At 38.9% G+C, this 19,972-nt stretch overlaps 1 long non-coding RNA gene across 3 annotated transcripts in view; it reads right to left on the bottom strand.

Annotated features, from left to right (window-relative positions):
* Window positions 1-19,972, bottom strand: part of LOC106782133 (uncharacterized) — a 215,642-nt gene that overhangs the window by 18,429 nt on the left and 177,241 nt on the right. The window lies entirely within an intron of this gene.

The raw sequence follows: 19,972 nt of genomic DNA, 5'->3' as shown, positions 1-19,972 counted from the left end.
CCTTTAAGGCCAGTGTTTCCTTATTGATCTTCTGTTTGGATGATCTATCCATTGGTGTAAGTGGAGTGTTCAAGTGCCCTACTGTTATTGTGTTACTGTCTATTTCTGCTTTTATGTCTGTTAATAATTGCTTTATATACTTAGGTGCTCCTATGTTGGGTGCATAGATACTTACAAGTGTTATATTTTCTTGTTGGATTGTTCCCTTTATCATTATGTAGTGCCCATCTTTGTCTCTTGTTACAGTTTTTGTTTTAAAGTCTATTTTGTCTGATAGAAGTATTGCTACCCCCGCTTTCTTTTCTTTGCCATTTGCATGGAATATCTTTTTCCATCCTTTCACTTTCAGTTAGTGAGTGTCTTTAGGTCTGAAGTGTGTCTCTTGTATGCAGCATATACATGGTCTTGTTTTTTTATCCAGTTGGCCACCCTATGCCTTTTGCTTGGAGCATTTAGTCCATTGATGTTTAAAGTAGCTATTGATAAATATGTATTTATTGCCATTTTGTTACTTTTTTCTGGGTGTTTTAGTAGTTCTTCTCAGTTCCTTTCTTTTTCTCTTGCTCTCTTCCCTTGTGGTTTGATGGCTTTCTTTAGTAATACGTTTGATTTCTTTTGTCTTACTTTTTTGCTTACTTATTATGGGTTTCTGATTTGTGATTACCATGAGGATCCTATTTAATATTCTATGTATATAACAGTCTATATCGAGTTGATAGACTCTTTAGCTTGACCTCTTTCTAAAACCTCTAATTTTTCACTCCCCTCCTCCCACATTTTACGTTTTTGAAATCATAGTCTGCTGTTTAGTGTGTGTGTATCCACTACCCTCCTATCACTGAAATAGGTGATTTTCACTATCTTCATGATGTCCCTTGAAACACAAAAGTTTTTAATTTTGATGATGCCCAATTTGAATATATTTTTCTTTGCTGCTTGTACTTTTGGTGTCATATCTAAGAAACCATTTCATAATCCATGTAACAATCTTTTGAAATGGATTGTATTCAGTTGGCATATTCAAGTAACTTTCCAGAAAGATTGACTTCCTGGCACAGCTGGATGGTTTCACCAACCATCCTGTTTGTCCTTTTGCAGGTAAATGTTTAGTTTCCCTAGCAAGGCAGTCTTGGGCAGCATCTCGGAATGTAGCAGAAGACAGAATCTTCAGAGATCACAGAGAGGTAGATAAAACCTGACCAAACAAGTACCATTGCAGCGCCTATCAGGAAGGTGGCACTCCTTGTTTTCTAGATGTACCTGTGGTACAAGTTCTAATAAATGTAGTCTGAACCCACTGAGCATCTCTTTGTCTCTGTGTGTTCTACCATGGAATATCAGAGTGATTGACTCCTTCAAACACATTTCATCACCAGCCTCGCCAAGCCTTCATCTTGGGAACACTGAGCCTGCCCTATATATCCAATGCTGGGTGGAATTTTTTATAAATATGCTGATGATGAAGAGGATGGAGCCACATGTAATAACACTGATTAGATAACATTAGGTAAGGAAAGGAGATAATCTGTAAAAGTGATTACAATTGTGTCGTGTAAAATATAACTACATAGGGAAAAAAAAGTCTAAAAAGAAATATGCCAAAACCCTAACAGTCATTGCACTAATGCTGGGAGAATAGATGCCTTTTAAATTTTATTTGTACTTTATAAATTACTTCTAGCTAAATAAAACCTGAATTTCAGTAACTTGTACTGAAAACCAGTTACAATCTGGTCTCGAGCTCTATTCAGTATATTTTCCAAATGCTTCCACCAATGATCAAACCACCATTCTCAGGCCTCAGGGAAGTCTTCCCTATTTCTTGCCTTCGTTCATGATGTTCCCCCAGCTTCTAATGCTCTTCCCTCTCATCTCAGCCTGACAAAAGACTGCTCATCTTTCAATGCCTAGATCTGAAATCTTCCCGTATCTCCTTGAGCCCTCCAGCTACAAACGATTATTCTCTCCCCTAAGGTTGTTTATAACTTCACTCTTATCATACTCGCCTTTTTCTACCTTGGTCTGTTATAGATAAAACTGTGATTTATTCCCCTCCTAGGAATGGAAGGAACAGTGGTAGTGTTTAGGTCATAAATATTTCTGACTTTCTCCCAGTCCTTAGTAAACGTTTGTGAAACTGAATTGGCCACAGAGTAGCAAAGACAATATGGAAAAATAGCAAAGGGAACACAGAAGGTGAAGTGGGTATCACAGGAATATTACGACCATGTGAACTTCTGCATTGGATCATGCCTTCTGCCTAGGAGCTGCTGGTCTCTGCTATAAAGGGCAAGCATGGGCCTCAATTAGGTGGCTGTTAGGGTAAAGGACCACCACTGGCTAGCCTCAGCTTAGACTGTTGGCCAAAAGGACACTGTGGCGCAAGCTTATCACCTCCCTCTCTCTGACAGCTGGTCAGAAGCCTTTCCTCAGCGATTCTCAGCAGTTCCTCCTAGTGGAAATTTTTCTGCTGATAACAATAAAATTCATAGTGTTAGTCTTCAGATCAGATAACGCTTTGCAATTTATAATGTGCTTTCATATATAAAGGCTTCTTTATTATTCATCTTAACATTACCATCATTCATGCTTGATAAGACTGAGGATACTGGGAGCTGTGCATTCCTGAAAGCCATATGTCTCGTCTTTGGTGTGGTCAGGACTCAAGGCCCTGTCATCGGACTCCAGGCACAGCGTTTTCTCTGCTCTCTTGTTCCCGCTTTCAAAAGTATCTTGGGTAATAGAGACTGGTCAGCCTAGCCACATGTGTCATTCAGAGAACCAGTGAGCGATGGGATAAGGAAGAGCCTAGGCAGAGACAGTAAGACATTGTTCTATCTCTCCTCATTCAAGATATATCTATAATCACAGCATCTGACAATGAGGAAAAAGCAGTCTCTGCCAGTTTAAGCAGAATCTCCTCTTAGATTTCAATTCCTGGTGTGTGGGATAGTCTGAGTAACAAAAATGAAAATAATAACACGTCATCAGGCACTGGATCACAGGAAGGAGATACGTCTACAAAAGTACATGAACGTATTTTCTGAAGTGATACTGACCCATTGTCTCTTTTTTTTTTTTTAAAGATTTTATTTCTTCCTTTTTCTCCCAAAAGCCCCCCAGTACATAGTTGTATGTTCTTCGTTGTGGGTCCCTGTAGTTGTGGCATGTGGGACGCTGCCTCAGCGTGGTTTTATGAGCAGTGCCATGTCCGCGCCCAGGATTCGAACCAACGAAACACTGGGCCGCCTGCAGTGGAGCACGCGAACGTAACCACTCGGCCACGAGTTGTCTCTTGACAAAATGAGCTTTCATTGATTCATGCCCTCATTCCTTTAACGAAGATCTATTGACAACATCTACAATGTGCCAGACACTGGACAGCATCTCAGTTGTGTATATAGCTGCAAGAAATTCATGGACCCCAGGTTAAGGACCCTTATCTAGAAAGTGCAAGTATCTTGTCTTCATGGAAGCAGAGAGTAGAGAGGATTCATAAGCACTGATATTGAGTAACAGCTTCATAAATTAACAAGTGGGCTTCTTGCTGGACAGTCTAATCATCCCCAATCGGTTTATTTACATAAGTGATTCTGAACTGAATTAGCTAAAAAGCCACCTTGCAGAGCAGTGATGGGATTGGCTGCAGGACAGGCACATTTTGTTGAAGGAAGGAGTTCGTTCAGGCACTGGTGCTGTGGCTCGGGGCTGATTTATAGCTACCAAACTGGATCGCTAATATACACCCCCGCCAGTAGAATTTCTATTCGCTGTAAGTTGTCCCAAGTACCACCATCTGAAATCACAGCCTGACACTATACAGAGCCAGAGTACAAAACAGCTTATTGGCAAACATTTGGTCCCCAATCTGCAATCACTGACAGGCACAAAATAGTCATTTTTACAAAATGGAATAGTCTACTCCTGTATCTTATCTTGAAGACTTGTCATTGTCATGTTGAAAAACAAAAGATTCATTGCAGACTTCCTCCAAAAGCTTCCTTACCACACCACCACCACACCCCTACCCTCCAAAATTTTCCCCAAATTGATGGACCTGTGGTGCAAATTTGGAAGGAGTAAGCAAGGGGATTGGCTGACTAGAAGTTAAATAAGGGAAAAAAAGAATCATGTGGGAACCTAAGAGTTAGAGTGCAGGTGGGAGCTGGGAAATTCCCAGGATTGACTTGCATGGAAGAGGACAGACCAGAGATCCCATAAGGATGGATTAGGAGAACAGCTCAGGAGAAGGGCTGAGTCCAGGAGTCCTTTGGAGAACTGGGAATAGAAGCCTGGTTCATCATCTATGAACTGTCCATTCAGGGTGTGGTCCAGCCTGAGCTAGGAAGAGCTGGGCAAGGTGGAAGGGACACTGCGATAAAGGATTAGGAAGAATATCTTCCATTTAAGATAATTTGGTCGAAAGAGACAGGAGTTGGATTAAAGAGAAGTAGATTTAGAAGGTAAATAAGGTGCTCTGACATGAAAAAAGATCTAGCCCAAACTGGACATAGTTGGCTTTTGAATCTAGTTGAATACAATTTATATCTTGACAAATATTACATTGGGTTAAAGGGGCGTTGTTCATTCAAGACAGATGGCCAGAGAGAATGGCTGCCAGTGCTTCACGCAAGCACTGGATTTGGTACAGAAATATACCAAGGGTTCATAAAATAGTCATTGATTAATTTTGTATCTGCTAAAAAGGACATATCCGTACAAATGATTCTTATCTTGTGATCTAACGTTCTCCTATTCAAGTATCAAACAAGGACGGAATAAAAATAAAATCGATGTCCCTTTTGATTTTAACCTAGATATTTTAGAATTTGGTTAGCTCTTCTTGCTCCAATTCCTTCCTTGGTAACGCGGCAGATATTTTATGGTGCCTCACTTACGACATATCCAAATTCCCCTTTTCTAGAAGTTAAAAGCTAAATAGTCAAATTCCCAGCCTCCCTTGCAGGTTAGAATGTTCATGTAATTCAGGTATTGCCAATAAAATGCCTCTAGGTGCAGGGGTAAGGCTGCTGTGTCCTTCCTGGGCCCTGGACTGCCACCCATCTCCAGATTTCTTGCAACATGAGAAACAGTAACTCATTTGTTAATTTGGCTCATTGTCAGGTTTTCTATACCTTGCAGCTCAATGTGTTCCGAACTGTTACAGTTAGTGTCTCGGTCAGCTCAGGCCGCCATAACAAAATCCTGCAGACTAAGTGGCTTCAACAACAGAAATTTATTTCCTCACAGTTGCGTACACTGGAAGTTCAAGACCGCGATGCCACCACGTTGCAGTTCTGGTGTGGGCCCTCTCCCTGGCTTTCAGATAGCTGCCTTCTTGCTGTGAACTTCCTTGGTGGAGAGAGAAAAAGAGAGACACAGAGAGAGTGCCCTGGTATCTCTTCTTACAGTGCAATAATCCCATCACAAAGGCCCCACCCTCACGATGTCATTTAAACCTTGCTACCTCTCAAAGGCCTCATCTCCAATGGGATCACATTGGGGATTAGGACTTCAACATATGAATCTGAGGGAGACACAGGCATTCAGTCCATAACATTCACACCTCATGGTTAATTTTATGTGTCAACTGAACTGGGCCACGGGATGCCCAGACATTTGTAAAACATTATTTTGAGTGTTGGCTGTGAGAGTGTTTCCGGAAGAGAATAACATTTGAATCAGTAGACTGAGTAAAGCGGATGGCCATCCCTAATGTGGGTGGCCTTCACCCAATCAGTTGAAGACTGGAATAAAACAAAAAGGCTGAGTAAGAGGGAGAGCGTCTGCCTAACTGATTAAGTTGGGATATTTGCTGTTTTTCTTGCCCAAGACAAGTGAGAATTTTACTGTACTACTATTGTCAGAGAAAAACTGCCTGAGGTAGTGGTGTGCTGGCTTACTGTATAGTCATAAGCTTGATCTCTGAAACCAGATACGGGCTTGCTTTAATACCCTGCCACCTAAAGTGTAACCAATATTGGCATTGTTATTTCCCTCTCTGTGAATAATTTTCCTTGTCTGTAAAGTGGAGAACAACTATCCTCATGAGCTACCAAGAAGCTTGGAGGGAATTCTTCACATGATAATGACCATATTCACACCAATATATGAGGTTTTTTGTTTTCTTGACTCTGATTTTTTATAGTACTTTTCAATTGACCCTATTCTTCAGTTCATTCAAGAAAACGTAAGAAATGATTGAATAGGTAAATATGCCTTTCTATAAATGCAGTTTTTTAATGATCTAGAATTCCAAGGAAAGTCCCCAATTACCTTTTCATATTATTTGGCACAAGAGCAAGTTTTGATTTTGCTCAAAATGTCCTGTTTGTACAACTTAGTACTCATAGCAGCCAATAGGCCAATATGACCACGAGGATGCGTTACGCTTTACATGTCTTGTAGCTCTTTGCCTTCTCACTAAATTGAAACCCCAAGTCTTTCTTCCAGGGTACAAAAACAGAAGAAGTGATTCACTCAAAATCCCAAATGCACCCCCATGCAATTTTTTTCTAGACATTTCTAAGTCAGTTCTGAAAAAAAAAAATGCCTTTTGAAACAGCTCGGTTTCAATACTGTTTACATAACAAAGGTTTTGTTCAGGACTGTTGCCCCTTGAAGTCAGAGGAAGTTGCCGGAGAGTGTGTGGGGCGTGTGGGAGAGGGGAAAAGAGAGACAGGTAGAGTAAAACAAACTCTAACGACCTCACTCAGGGACTGTAATCACGTGAGCTTTCAAATTACAGCAAGGTATGGAAGAGGCAGTCCCAAAAGCAGTTTGTCAACACTTCTGTGCTAAACTAATGTGCCCGGGGATTTTTCTTCTTGATTGCAAAGAGATCAAACTTAGTTCAAACAGTGGGTAATTCTAGCATTTTCAAATACACAGGACATTTTCTTGCCTCCCACAATAATATCTAAAGTAGATACACCACAGGTAGAAATGGCCCTGGCACGCAGGAGGTATTAGTGTTAGAAATTACCAGCCATCCCTCTGAACACGGTATTTCAAAGGGACAACTCCAAACCACGCAGTAGGTTTCCAGCTCTGCTTTGAAGTTACTTCTATTTGTTGCTATCATTGAAGCAGAAAGCCTGCAATGAATCACTTTTGTTATTTATCTGACTTCTGTTCAGGAGAGAAAAGATGTACGGCCAGTTACTCTGAATACCACGTTGTTGGCATTCAACGTGAAATCTCAGGTAAACCCTCAAGCAGGTGAGGAAGACGAATCAGGAGAGAGAATAAAGAAACCAGCATCTTTCAGGACCTGCCTGTTCAGACAGCTTGGGGCCACGCTCCCACATCCCCAAGCATGATAACCCCGCAGGTGCAGGGTCTTCTGTCTTCCATAGCACCTTCTGGGGGTTGTCTCACCACCCCTAGAACCGCCATGCTCCCCACTGCTACAAAAATCCAGAGAAGGAGACGGACCCAAGGAATAATTCCCTTCCAACTCATAACACACGAGGAAGAGCCTCTCTTCTCTTTAAAGATGAGACACAATGAGGATGCCTCGCCATCAGCCCGCCTCCACCCTCGTGGGAGAGAGTAGCGCTGCACATCTCATGTAAGGAGGGACGATGAATAATAACCGGGGGTCCAAAGGCCACATATATAGCGCTGGCTCTGCCACTTGTTACCTTGGTGTTTTTTAGCAGGTTGCTTCCCCTCTCTGAGGCTCAGGTTCATTACATCCAAATTCACACTAATAATAAAAAGAATAGTAAGAGACCTTGTATGTGTTGGGCAATGTACAAAGCACATTCTTTAAGTATGTCCTCTAACTTTCAAAACGATGTTGGGAAGAAACTGCTATTGTTGCTAATTCACAGATGTGGAAATTGAGGCTCAAAAAGACGGAACAATTTGTCCACATCATATACGAGGTACATGTGGAAAAAGGGTTTGAATCCGCATATGTCTCTCCAACTCACATACTCTCCAAGAGCAACATTAGCCTTCCAAGGTATCATTCTTCCTCCATCCCCCAGGTTGTCACGAGAATTACATGAGAGAAAGTGTACAAACTGCTCTAAATGCACCATCTGAGTGTAACATAGCACTGTGGAAGGCCTTTCATGTAACAGGTTTATCAGTAATTGTAGGAAAAAAGAAGGAAGAGGGGAGAGAGGGCAACACATTCCAATACATAGAAAGAGATCTATAAGCTATAGATACATATATGTATAGACATATGAGCAAAGGTAACTTAGGCCAGAGTTGTCCTTGATTCCAAGGATGAGTAAACAATCACAGCTATGGGGTTTGGTAAGGGGTGGTTTATGATCATAGAAACCAAAATCTCGGAAGAGGAGGAGAAATTCAAAGAGACAGTCGTGGAGAGGAGATGCTGAGCGTCGCTGTGGGAAATTGTTTCCAAGGCACAGTGTTCCGTGGGTAACCTCACGGGATCCCCTGAGAGCTCCCTGGAGAACACTGTTTTCAGCTACCCCAGGATGTGACTCCCTAATTGTAGTGAGCCAGTGCCAGAAGGGAAACCCTTCTTTTATGCAAAATTGGCCCAGACTCACGCCCAAAAGGAAAGCTCCCCAACCGCGATAATTGACCTGCGGCTTCTGTTCCCAAGAAGAATGTGGCCTTCAGGAGCCAAATTATAGGGTTACAGTAATTCCCAGCCATAAACATCCAGTCAACAGCTCATGATGAGGGTTTTCCCCGCTCCTGCAAGAGAACTGTTACAAGTCTTTAGTGTTTAGCTCATTGTCCAAGCCTCTGTTTCTAGGAGCTCGTACAAATCTACACCATGTGCCCAATGAGGGAGGGGAGACTGCGGATGGGGGCGGGGCGGGGGGGGCCAGGGGGTGGTGTTCTCTGCATATTTGGCTTTTTGTTTTAATCTGATGACCTTCCAGGAGGATTTACTGTGAAAAAATGTCTTTGTCATTTTGATGTCATTGCCCCTTTCTTTCTCCGGCTTTGGAATGGTAGTGGGCACTGAATTTGTTACCAATTTCTCACCTGCACTTGAAACATATAGTCACCCAATCACCCAAACAAGAGCCTTTTCTTGGGAATTGACCAAAGAGGCAAGACATTTGTATACCCACCAAACTCTCTCTTGAAAGTCACATGAGAGCAGGAGCTTCTGTTTCCCTTCCTCACTGTGATCCTTCTTGCCTAGAATCCTCTCTGGCACAGAGGAGATGTATAATCAACATTTGTTGAAAGAAGAAAGGACCCAGCTACTAAGGGATGTACTTCCGTAAGAGGAAAACTGAATCCAGGAAGATGGAGTCAGTTCCAAGTAGCAGTGGTGAGCAAAGAAATTGGTATACATATTGGTAAATCTAAATTAGCAACGACTGCAAAATAATAATAACAACAATAGTAATAAAACAACAAATGGGAGGGGTTAAAAAGAAACAATTTCAACCCATGAGTTATTGGACGAAAATGGCATAGAAGCTGTGAAAGGATGATAAGAACTGAGGCAGCCTAAAGTTCTTGTGAATTTAGGAATATGATAGAGACACGGATAACTTGGTATCCCGTCAGTCAGGTATGCATGGTAAAAATCAAAGAGGAAGCACTGAAAAAATAGAACAGAAAGCATAACTTTCAAACCAGCAGAAAAGGCGAAAAAAGAATGAGGAACACTCAAGCAACTCGACAGAAACCAGAAAGAGAGGGAAAAAAGAAGTATAAGGGACAAAAAAGCATAGCAAATAGACAAGAGATAACCAGATGGAACCAAATCCAAATATACTGTGAATCAGAATGTGAGGAGACAAGAGAGTGGCAGAATATTCTGAGAATGCTCTGGTGTTTACAGGGTGTAGCAGATAATTAATGTCCCTGTTCCAAAATAATGTTAGTGCTTCGGGTCTCTCTTTATCATTTTTAGGCACCCCTTGACTCTGGTGTATTTTCTCTTCCAACAGCTGGCACATTTAGCTCTTTCTCAGAGGAGCCCACTCTGCTCCTGTGGGTGGAAAGCATGCATGCTTGGAGATGACAGACAGGAGCAGGAGTCTGCAAGGTCACCAGCTCCCAGGTTGAGTCCTGGATAACTCTGAGGTGAAGCTTACACCCCAAATTTCCCCTCAAAGCTTAGGCTGAAGTGGACTCTGCCTAAGATTGTATCCTTTGCTGGCTTTCTTGTCCTGCCTCCCTGCCCCTGCTCCTGTGCCTTAGGGGGTTTCCCTGGTGGGTACTTCCTGAGTTAAACACTTGCATATGAAGCCTCAACTCTGGATTCCACTTCTGGCAAATCTAAGATTCAAAGTTCTAACCTCACACACTTATTAAATACAGAATTTCATATTTCTCCCGAAATTAGTCAACATCACAGTGTTGAATGTAAACAAAACTTAGAAAAAAGTGTGAGTGATTTCAACGCACAAGAAAACATACTTAATTGTGAAGGGAGAAAATTTTGGATTATTTTCACTGCTATCTTACCTAACAGGCATTGGGTTTTTCTAAAGACTTTCCTTCTCATATTCTTATGGAAAAACAAATTCTACAGTATGATTTTGGTAGAGAAGACAGTCTACTACTGGCTTTAGTCTTTCTTAGTCCTAACCAGAACTCTCTTGCTCTATGGAAGAAAATTCTAGAGCCTTAGGAGGCAGTGTACAAACCCTGGAACATAAGTATATTCCCACATTGAGTTACTTAGCTATTGAAACATTCTTTTCTTTTGTTCAATATCTTATTTTTAGAATCTGACTTGACTTCCATACTCAGTTTAGGAGTGGATTGTAAAACTGTCAACATGTTTTTAAGGGTGATCAGATGATAGGTTATTTTTCTTTATACCTTTCTGTATTTTGAAGTCTCCTTATACGATCTTTGATAATAATTGCTATTTTTTGGAATCCACAAATTATTTTAATAAATCTGATCGTGCCTATATTCGTTATCTTCTTTTACATTAAAAGAGAATTCACCTTCTACAACATAAAGTGTAGGTACTTATCAGAATGATTGTTTTTCATTATACTTAAGGTATCATTTACATACAGTGAAATGTACAGGTCTAAAGTATACAGTTTAATATATTTTGACAAGTTCATATACTTGTGCAACCAATATAAGATATGGGATGTTTCCATTACTCTAGAAAATGGCTTCATTTTACCCATAGATAATTTACCCAAGTGAATGCCTTCAATTTACCCATAGGTAAACATAGTTCTCCTTTCTTTCTTCATAGTGTAGTTTTTCTGTTCTAGAATTTCATTAATGAAACCAAACACTATGTACCGTTCTGTGTGTGACTTGTTTTTTATTTGGCATACTGTTTTCAAGATTCATCTGTGTCAGTTTGCATGTCAGTAGTCCATTCTTTTTTATTACTGAGTAGTATTTATCAAATGAGTATACCACACTTTGTTTATCCATTCTCTTGTGGATGGACATTTTGGTTGCTTCCAGTTTGGGACTATTATGAATAATGCTGCTCTGAATAATTTTGTACAAGTCCATTTGTGGACATCGTTTTTATTTCTCTTGGGAAAGTAACGTGAATTATAGTGGAGCTATACATTAAACTTGATAAGAAATTACCAAACAGTATTACAAAGTGTGCTTTGTAGCATTTTACAGTCCCTCTGGCAGTACACAAGAGGTCTAGTGACGCCACTTCCTCACTAACACTTGGTATCATCAGTCGTTTAAATTCTAACCTTTATAGTGGGTATGTAGTGCTATTTCATAGGGGTTTTTTCACTTGACATAGAATTGAAATATAACATTATATTAGTTTCAAGTGTACAACATAGTGATTCAATATCTGTAGATTTTGCAAAATGATCACCACAATAAGTCTAGTTAACATCCGTCACCATACATAGCTACAAATTTGTGTGTGTGTATGATGAGAACTTTTAAGATATACTCTTAGCAGCTTTCAAACATATAATACAGTATTATCAACTATAGTCACCACACTGTACGTTACATCTCAAGACATTTATTTTATAACTGGAAGTTTGTATCTCTTGCCCCCTTCACACATTTCACCTACCCCCAACCCCCATCTCATAGGGTGTTAAATTGCATTTCCCTGGTGACTACTGATATTGACCTCTTTTTCTTGTGCTTAATGGCCTTTTTTGTGAAATGTCTGTTCAAGTCTTTTTCCCATTTTTAATTGGGTTTTCTATCTTTTTATTGTTGCACTGTAGAAATTCTTTATATATTCTGGACATGTCTTTTGTCAGATACGTGATCTGCAAATATTTTCTCCCACTCTGTGAATTGTCTTTTCATTCTTGTAACAGTGTTTCACAGAGCAAAATTTTTGGTTTTGATGAAGTCCAAATTCCATTTTTTTTCTTTTACAGTAGTTGCTTTCTGTCTTGCGTAAGAATCTGTATCCACCTCAAGGTCAAAGTCAAGGTTTTGTGTTTTCTTCTAGAAAATGTGTAGTTTTAGCCTATATATTTAGATCTGTCATCCATCTAAATTTATCTTCGTTTATGTCGTGAAGTGGAGGTCAAACCTCATTTCTTTTCCATGTGGAGATCCAGTTATTCTTGCATCATTTGTTGAAAATAATTTCCTTTCCTCAAGAAATTGCTTTGGCATAGCACCTTTGTCAAAAATCAATTGACTGTAGAAGCTTGGATCTATTTCTGGGCTTTCTATTCTGTTCCATAGATCTGTCTATCTTTATTCCAATACTACAGTCTTGATGTCTATAGCTTTATAATAAGTCTTGAAATGAGGTAGTGTAAATCCTTCAACATTGTCCTTCTTTTTCAAAATTGTTTTGGCTGTTACAGGTCCTTTGACTTTCATAAAAATTTTAGAATCAAGTAGTAAATTTCTAGAAAATTCTTTATTGGAGCGTGGAAAACCTATAATCAGTTTAGGGAAAATGACATTTGCACAGTACTAAGTCTTCCTTTTTTCTTAATACTACTCTAAAAATAAATAAAACACTTGGACTTTAAAACTTGAAATAGGAAGGAGATGCGGGGAAAACCTTTCCTAATTTTTAGTGGAAATTTTATTACCTGTTTAAAAACTCATTTCCTAAGAGCAAGGGTTTTGCATTAAAGGCAACCAATTAGAACTCATTGCCAAGAGACTTTCAAATAAATGTCTTAGACTTTCTCTCTGGGTTCGTGCCTTATCCTGCCCTTTTCATTTAAAAAATATTTATTGAGTGCCTGCTCTGTATCAGGCACCACTCTAGGCACAGAAAACACCACTGTGACCAAAACAGACAAAAATCCTGCCTTCAGGGAGCTCACATTTTTTGGTGAGGGCTGTCTGACACCTTTGGAAGAGGTCTCAAGTAATCTACACTGTCCCAAATGCTGTCCAATTTGAAATATTGCATTTGTGAACATGTAAAACATAAGCCTGAAAATAAGTCGTGTGTGTAAGATACACACAGAAGATATATTAGGGTATGTATAAAATTCCCACACTGCTCCCTTATGATTTTAGAATAGGAAAGCTTTGACCTTGGCTCCTTGTAGAAGAGAAAAGCTCCAGTTCATGAAAGAATAGAGGTAATTTCCAGAAACCAACAACATTGGTTCTTTTGCTGTTTTTATGTACAGAAGGCATATTTATTAGAGTTATTTGCATACAAACATTGCTTTTTGCTACTGGACAATGCTGTTCTGACAACTATTTCTGGTATTCTGTGTAGATTAAAAGGAATATAAAATACGAAGGAGCTTTTCACAAGGGCACTAAATCAAAAGAGAAACTCAGCAAGGGGGTAAAAACGGAAGGATGCAGGGCCAAGAGAGTAAATTATCGGCAGGAATCACAACTACTCTGACTCCAAATATCTTCCAGGTCCAAGCCTTCTGCTGAACCACATAAATAGTTCCCAAACTCATATACACTCACTTTTCTTCCTTTTCTTCTTCAAAGAATATTGTTCTGTTTATTAGCCAAGTGCGAAACAACTATTTAGTCATTATTTATTCATTTCAGGGTGTCTGATCTTCAAACCTTTGAAGAAGATACATTTACTTTACAAACATGTTTGTTCTTTTCTGATAGAGAGAGGACGGCAGGAAGAATGGAAATAAAGGAAAGATTATCTTAGGGGAAAACAACCACCATAGGTTTGCGTACCCCTGCTACTAATAAACTCAACATTAAATATAGGTAATCCATTCTGTGCTTTTGGAAATGAAAAGGAAAAAAATGCCCATGTGTATGTGTAAATTTTCCATAAATCATATACTGATGGGCGTATATTTATAAACTAGACAAGATATGATGATCCAAATCTCAGTCCTCTCTAGCACAAGAAACTGGTATATGCTTTAAATGGAAAATAGTAATACATTTCTAATAAATTGGCTTTAAGCTCACTAATTTTAATTAGACTGTAAGCTCAGGCTGATTGATTTAGTAATATAATGTACTTGGGCTCCCATTTTTAATAATTAATAGTCCATTGTGAGGGATTGCTTTTGGGTCATCCCATCCCATTTTGGTCATCACTTCATTACTGCTGGATCCCTCACATCAATTCCTCATTCATTCCACATGCAGAAATTAACGAACAACTCAGAACATCTTTTATTTTCTTTGGGGGAAATAGTTACTTTGGCAGGAAATGGGTATGAGCAAATGGAACAACAGTCTAGAGCAAAGTAGCCCTTCTCTGTGTGGGATAAAAGACCAGAGATGAATCATGAAATGCCTTGGACTGGAACTTCCGGGGTAAGGCAGCCTTCCAAGGGCCAACGGGGAGGAAACTTTTGACCCTTCTCCTATTGCCAAAATGTAGAAGTTGGAGAAGACAACTAGACCAGAGACCGGAGCATCTTAGGAGCTTGATGCACGCTTGCAGTAACTCTGAGGTGTAGACCATAAGACAACGACACAGGGACTATTTTGGTGTAAAGAAAAAGACGGCACATAGTTACATAAAAGCATTTGAGTGCCAGGGATGACAAAGCATATGGCAAGACAAGCTGAATAGATTTTGCTGAGGCAATGTCTGTCTCTATCTCTAGTTCACTTCAACGATCCACTGGGAAATCAAGGCGGAAGATGGAAACACATCCAGTACACTGCAAGCTACAAAATTAGCATGGAGTTTCTTGGAAAAAAAACTTGAAGTCATCTGGTCCAACCTTCTAATTTTACATATTCGTTGAACAAATGAGACACAGAAGAGAGAAGTGACCTGCTTACTATCAGACTAAGTCCATGGCAAAATTGTATCTAGAAACAACACAGATCTCCCCACTATCCTACCCAGGCTATGTGGCCCACTGTAGCAAAGATGAACATGAGCTTCTCAAAATAATCAAGTTATTGAGATAGAATTCACATGCCAGAAAGTGCACATATTGAAAGTGTACAACTCAATGGTTTTTAGGAGACTCTAGTCCCCCCTTATCCATAGTTGCACTTTCTGCAGTTTCCGTTAACCATGGTCAGCCACAATCTGAAAATATTAAGTGGAAAATTCCAGAACTAAAAAATTCATCAGTTTTAAATCGCATGCTGTTCTGAGTAGTGTGATGAGATCTCAAGCCATTCCGCTCCATCCCACCTGAGACATGGATCATCCCTTTGTCCAGCTTAACCATGCTGTACACCCTCCCCGCTCGCTAGTCACTTGGTAGCCATCTAGGTTGTCAGATCAGCTGTCCCAATATCACAGTGCTTGTGTCCAAGTAATCTTTATTTCACTTTATAATGGCTCCAAAGCGCAAGAGGAGTGATGCTGGCCAAAGAGAAGCCATAAAGTGCTTCCTTTAAGGAAAAAGGTGAAAGTTCTGACTTCATGAGAAAAGGAAACAAATTGTGTGCTGAGGTTGCTAAGATTTACAGCAACTTTTATTATAGTGTGTTCTTATAATTGTTCTATTTTATTATTAGTTATTGTTGTTAATCTCCTACTGCGCCTAATCTACCAATTAAACTTTATCAGAATTATATACGTATAGGAAAAAACATAGTATGTATAGGATTTGGTATTATCCACGGTTTCAAACATCCACTGGGGACTTGGAACGTATGCCTGGCAAATAAGGGGGGACTACTGTATTCACAGAATTGTGCAACTGCCACCACAATACATTTTAGAATATTTTCATCACCCCAAAAGGAAATCGCATACCTATTCGCAACCACTCCAAAGACTCCCCCTCCCCAAACACCCGGCCTTGGGCAACCACTAACCTACTTTCCTCTGTATAGATTTGCCTATTCTGGACATTTCATATAAATGAAATGATATGGTGTGTGATTTTTGTGACTGGCTTCTTTCACTTAACACGTTTTTCGAGGTTCCTTTATGTTGTCGCATGAATCAGTACTTCATTCTTTTAATGGCTGAATAATATTCCATTGTGTGGATATGCTACATTTGGTTTTTCCATTCATGAGTTGACAAATATTTGGGATGTTTCCCTTTTGAGCTATTATGAATAATACTTCCATGAACATTGTCTACAAGTTTTTACATATGTTTTCCTTTCTCTTGGGTATATACTTAGGAGAGGAATTACTAAATCATGTGGTAACTCTATATTGAACTTTTTGAGGAACGGCCATGCTTTTTTCCAAAGGGGCTGGGTCATTTTCCCTCCCCACCCAGAATGTATGAGGGTTCCAATTTCAACATGTCTGTTTCAACACTCGTTTTTATCTGTCTCTTTATTACAACCACCTTAGTGACTGTGAAGTGGTGTCTCGGTGTGGTTTCCATTTTTATTTCCCTGGTGGCTAATGATGCTAAGCATATTTCATGTGATTATTCGCCATTTTTCTATTTTCTGTGGAGAAATATCTATTCAGATCTTTTGCACATTTTTTAATCAGGTTATTTGTCTTTTTACTTTTGAGTTGTAAAAGTTTTTTTATATATTCTGGATACTAGACACTTATCAGATATAGCATTTGCAAATATTTTCTCCCAATCTGTGGATCATCTTTCCACTTTCATGATAGTGTCCTTTGATTCATAAAAGTTTTAAATTTTGATCAAACACAATTTATTTATTTTTGTTGTTTTGTTGTTGCTTGTACTAGGGGATCATATCTGAGAAACTGTTGCTTAAGCCAAGGTCACAAAGATGTACTTCTATGATTTTCTTAAGAATTTAATAATATGAGCTCTTAAAGCTTAGGTCTGTGATTCATTTTGAGTTAATTTTTGTAAACGGTGTGAAGTAGGAGTCCAAATTCATTCTTTTGCATATGTATGCCCAGTTGTTCAAAGACCATTTGTTGAAAAGACCATTTATTCTTTCCCATTAGATGGTCTTGGCATCCTGGTCAAAAATCAGTTGGTCACAGATGTATGGGCTTATTTCTGGACTCTCAATTCTATTTCATTTGTCTATATGTTTATCCTTATGCCAGAAGTACAGAGTCTTGATTGCTGTAGCTTTGGAGTAAGTTTTGAATTAGGGAAGGATGAGTCCTCCAACTTTGTTTTCTTTTTCAAGATTGTTTTGGCTATTCTGGGTGCCTTGAATTTCCATATGAATTTTAGGATCAGCTGGTCAATTTCTGCAAAGAATCCACTTGAGAATTTGCTAGGGATTCTGTGGACTCTAAACCATGAGCATTTGAAAAAACACTATTAAGATGAAATCAAAAAATCAATAATCCATAATTATTTTCCAGGTTATCCTCCCTTTCATAGCTTATTGGGAAAATTTCAGGATTTTCAAGCTAGTAAAAAAGGGAAATAGAGCTAACAGTCATGGAACTCCCACTTCCTTCTTGTTCCATGGTAAATATTTTTTGATAAGTTTCGTCTCACTGAATTCTCATGATGATCCCATGAGACAGGTGGTGCTATCTCCATTTTGCCTACAAGGCATCAAAAGTCAGGCAAGTTAGGAAACATGCTCAAATCTCCATAGCTGGCAAAAGGAGAAGCCACTTTTCAACCCAACCAAAGCTGTATTAACATGCCCAAGGGCTCCAAGAGCCTTATATGACTTCTAAGAAGAGCCGTGTCTTTCCTGAAAGCACCCCCATGACTCTCCATGATCAGGCTATTGAGTGGCCTTCCTTCTGGGAAAGAATATATATCAAGGTTGTGAATTTTCTCAAGAGATTATCAGTTAAACGGCTGATAGATCTGGTTCCTAACGTATATGTTTTACACTTTAATCAATTACGTGACATTCAGGAACCCCTCAGAAAATTCAACCATGAATGTTCACATCTTGCATTTGCATTTTGCATTTGCAACCAGCAGTGGTTGTTTCTGACAAGTTTTTAAGCATTCTTGAAGTTGGAAAGGCTAATTATTTATCCCTCTAGGGTCTTCAAAAGAAACCTATGATCAGAATATCTTAATTAAGATAAATAATACTTTTAAAGAATGTTTCATCAACAAGAGAGTTTGGAAAACAGCAGGCTAAGCAAAATCAGTCAAGTTTCTTTGTTCCAGGGCTTCTCAGTTAACTTAAGGCTCATGTGTATTCTAGATACACATACACACACAGTTTCTCAAACATTAAATGCTTGTTAATGGGCTTCTCATGGAAATAGCATCTCATAGAATACAAGTTAGCCTCAGAAAGTGCCATGGATGTCCTGCATTTCCTTAGATTTCTGAAGCAGTACTTTCTCTGAATAAAGTTAATGTCACCACTACCCTTCCCCCAATCCCTGCTACCACCATCACTATCTAGATTTTTAAATAGACACATGTAACAAAAATGAATTGAAAAAGTTTCTAAATATCTAGGAAATTATATTTAAAAATTCAGTCTGTTATATTATCAAATGTCTCACATATAAGAATCCACATAACAACCATGACCTGAAAATGAACACCAAGAGAAGGTTCACCCCTTCATGCACATGTGCATACTGTGTATACTTCCTTTGCTACTGTAAGTTACATAACACAGCACATTTTTTCATTTTTGCCCATCTTCCAGGAACTTACCTAATCTGGGTGCCTACTCACAGTATCTAACAGCTGTATAATATACTGGTCTCTGAAGCATTTATATCCACTGGTTTTTTTAATTGTATTTGTACATCTATTTTTGCCTTGACTTATATGTTCTGATATTATTCTGCTCAGTTCTTTCTCACAATTGGGGCAAAAGGGTATGATAGATAAATCAATAAATATTTATTCATTGAACAAATAATTTATATAGAAGCAAAATTAGATTTTCATCTATTTTTTAATTGCCATGTCAGATGAAAACTCCTGTACATGTTCTTAAAATTAGTTGAATGTGGGATTGAAACTCTGTGTATTAAAGCAAAGAGTATAGCATATACATAAAAATTCATTTTGCAGTCTTGGGAGGCGATGTTGTTTTAAGCATACCCCAGAGTAGTTGAAATTTAATGACAATGACAGACTCGTGTGGCTGTACATCTGTAGAAACTCACCATACGTATTAAGAAACTTTGGTCAAAGCAAAAAACAAACCAAAAATTCTCAATGGTTTTAAACAGGAGTTCCCAATCAAAGTCACAAGGACATGCCAAACTGCAGGCGTGATTTGTGATGGTGTTTACTTGTCACATGGGCAACTTTAAGTGCTGTGTTGCAGAATGAGTCATGCTTTATTTATTGAACAACAGCTAGTGCCTCTCCAGCGCAAATCTAAAGAAGATACGAAATAAGTAAATTAATCACTAGGCAAACAAATAAGTTCTATATGAAACCAATGCATGTTTTCCCTTGCTCCTCAAAGTAAAGCTTAAAACTAGACCTTTCTGAGGAATCCTGAGTGGAAAGATTTATGAATACATAAAAGCAAAATTTGCTCTAGAGGTTTTCAAAGTTGTCTTTGAAGAGTGAATTATTTTTCAATCCTAATCTCAAGATTTAGAGACATTCTCAGGGCATTAATGATGTCCATAGTGAAGAAGCAGAGAAGTAGAAACAGTCTTGAGAAATCACGTTCACATTAATAAAAAAAAACCTCACAGGAGGGAAGGTGCCCTGAAAGACCCAATTTTTAATGTTCCTATAGTTATAAATGGTTGCCTTGACCCCATTCCACCATTGTCATTC

The sequence above is a fragment of the Equus caballus genome, chromosome 1 (assembly GCF_041296265.1).
Source record: "Equus caballus isolate H_3958 breed thoroughbred chromosome 1, TB-T2T, whole genome shotgun sequence".
Lineage (NCBI taxonomy): Eukaryota > Metazoa > Chordata > Mammalia > Perissodactyla > Equidae > Equus > Equus caballus.
This window is presented reverse-complemented; position numbering and strand designations above follow the sequence as displayed.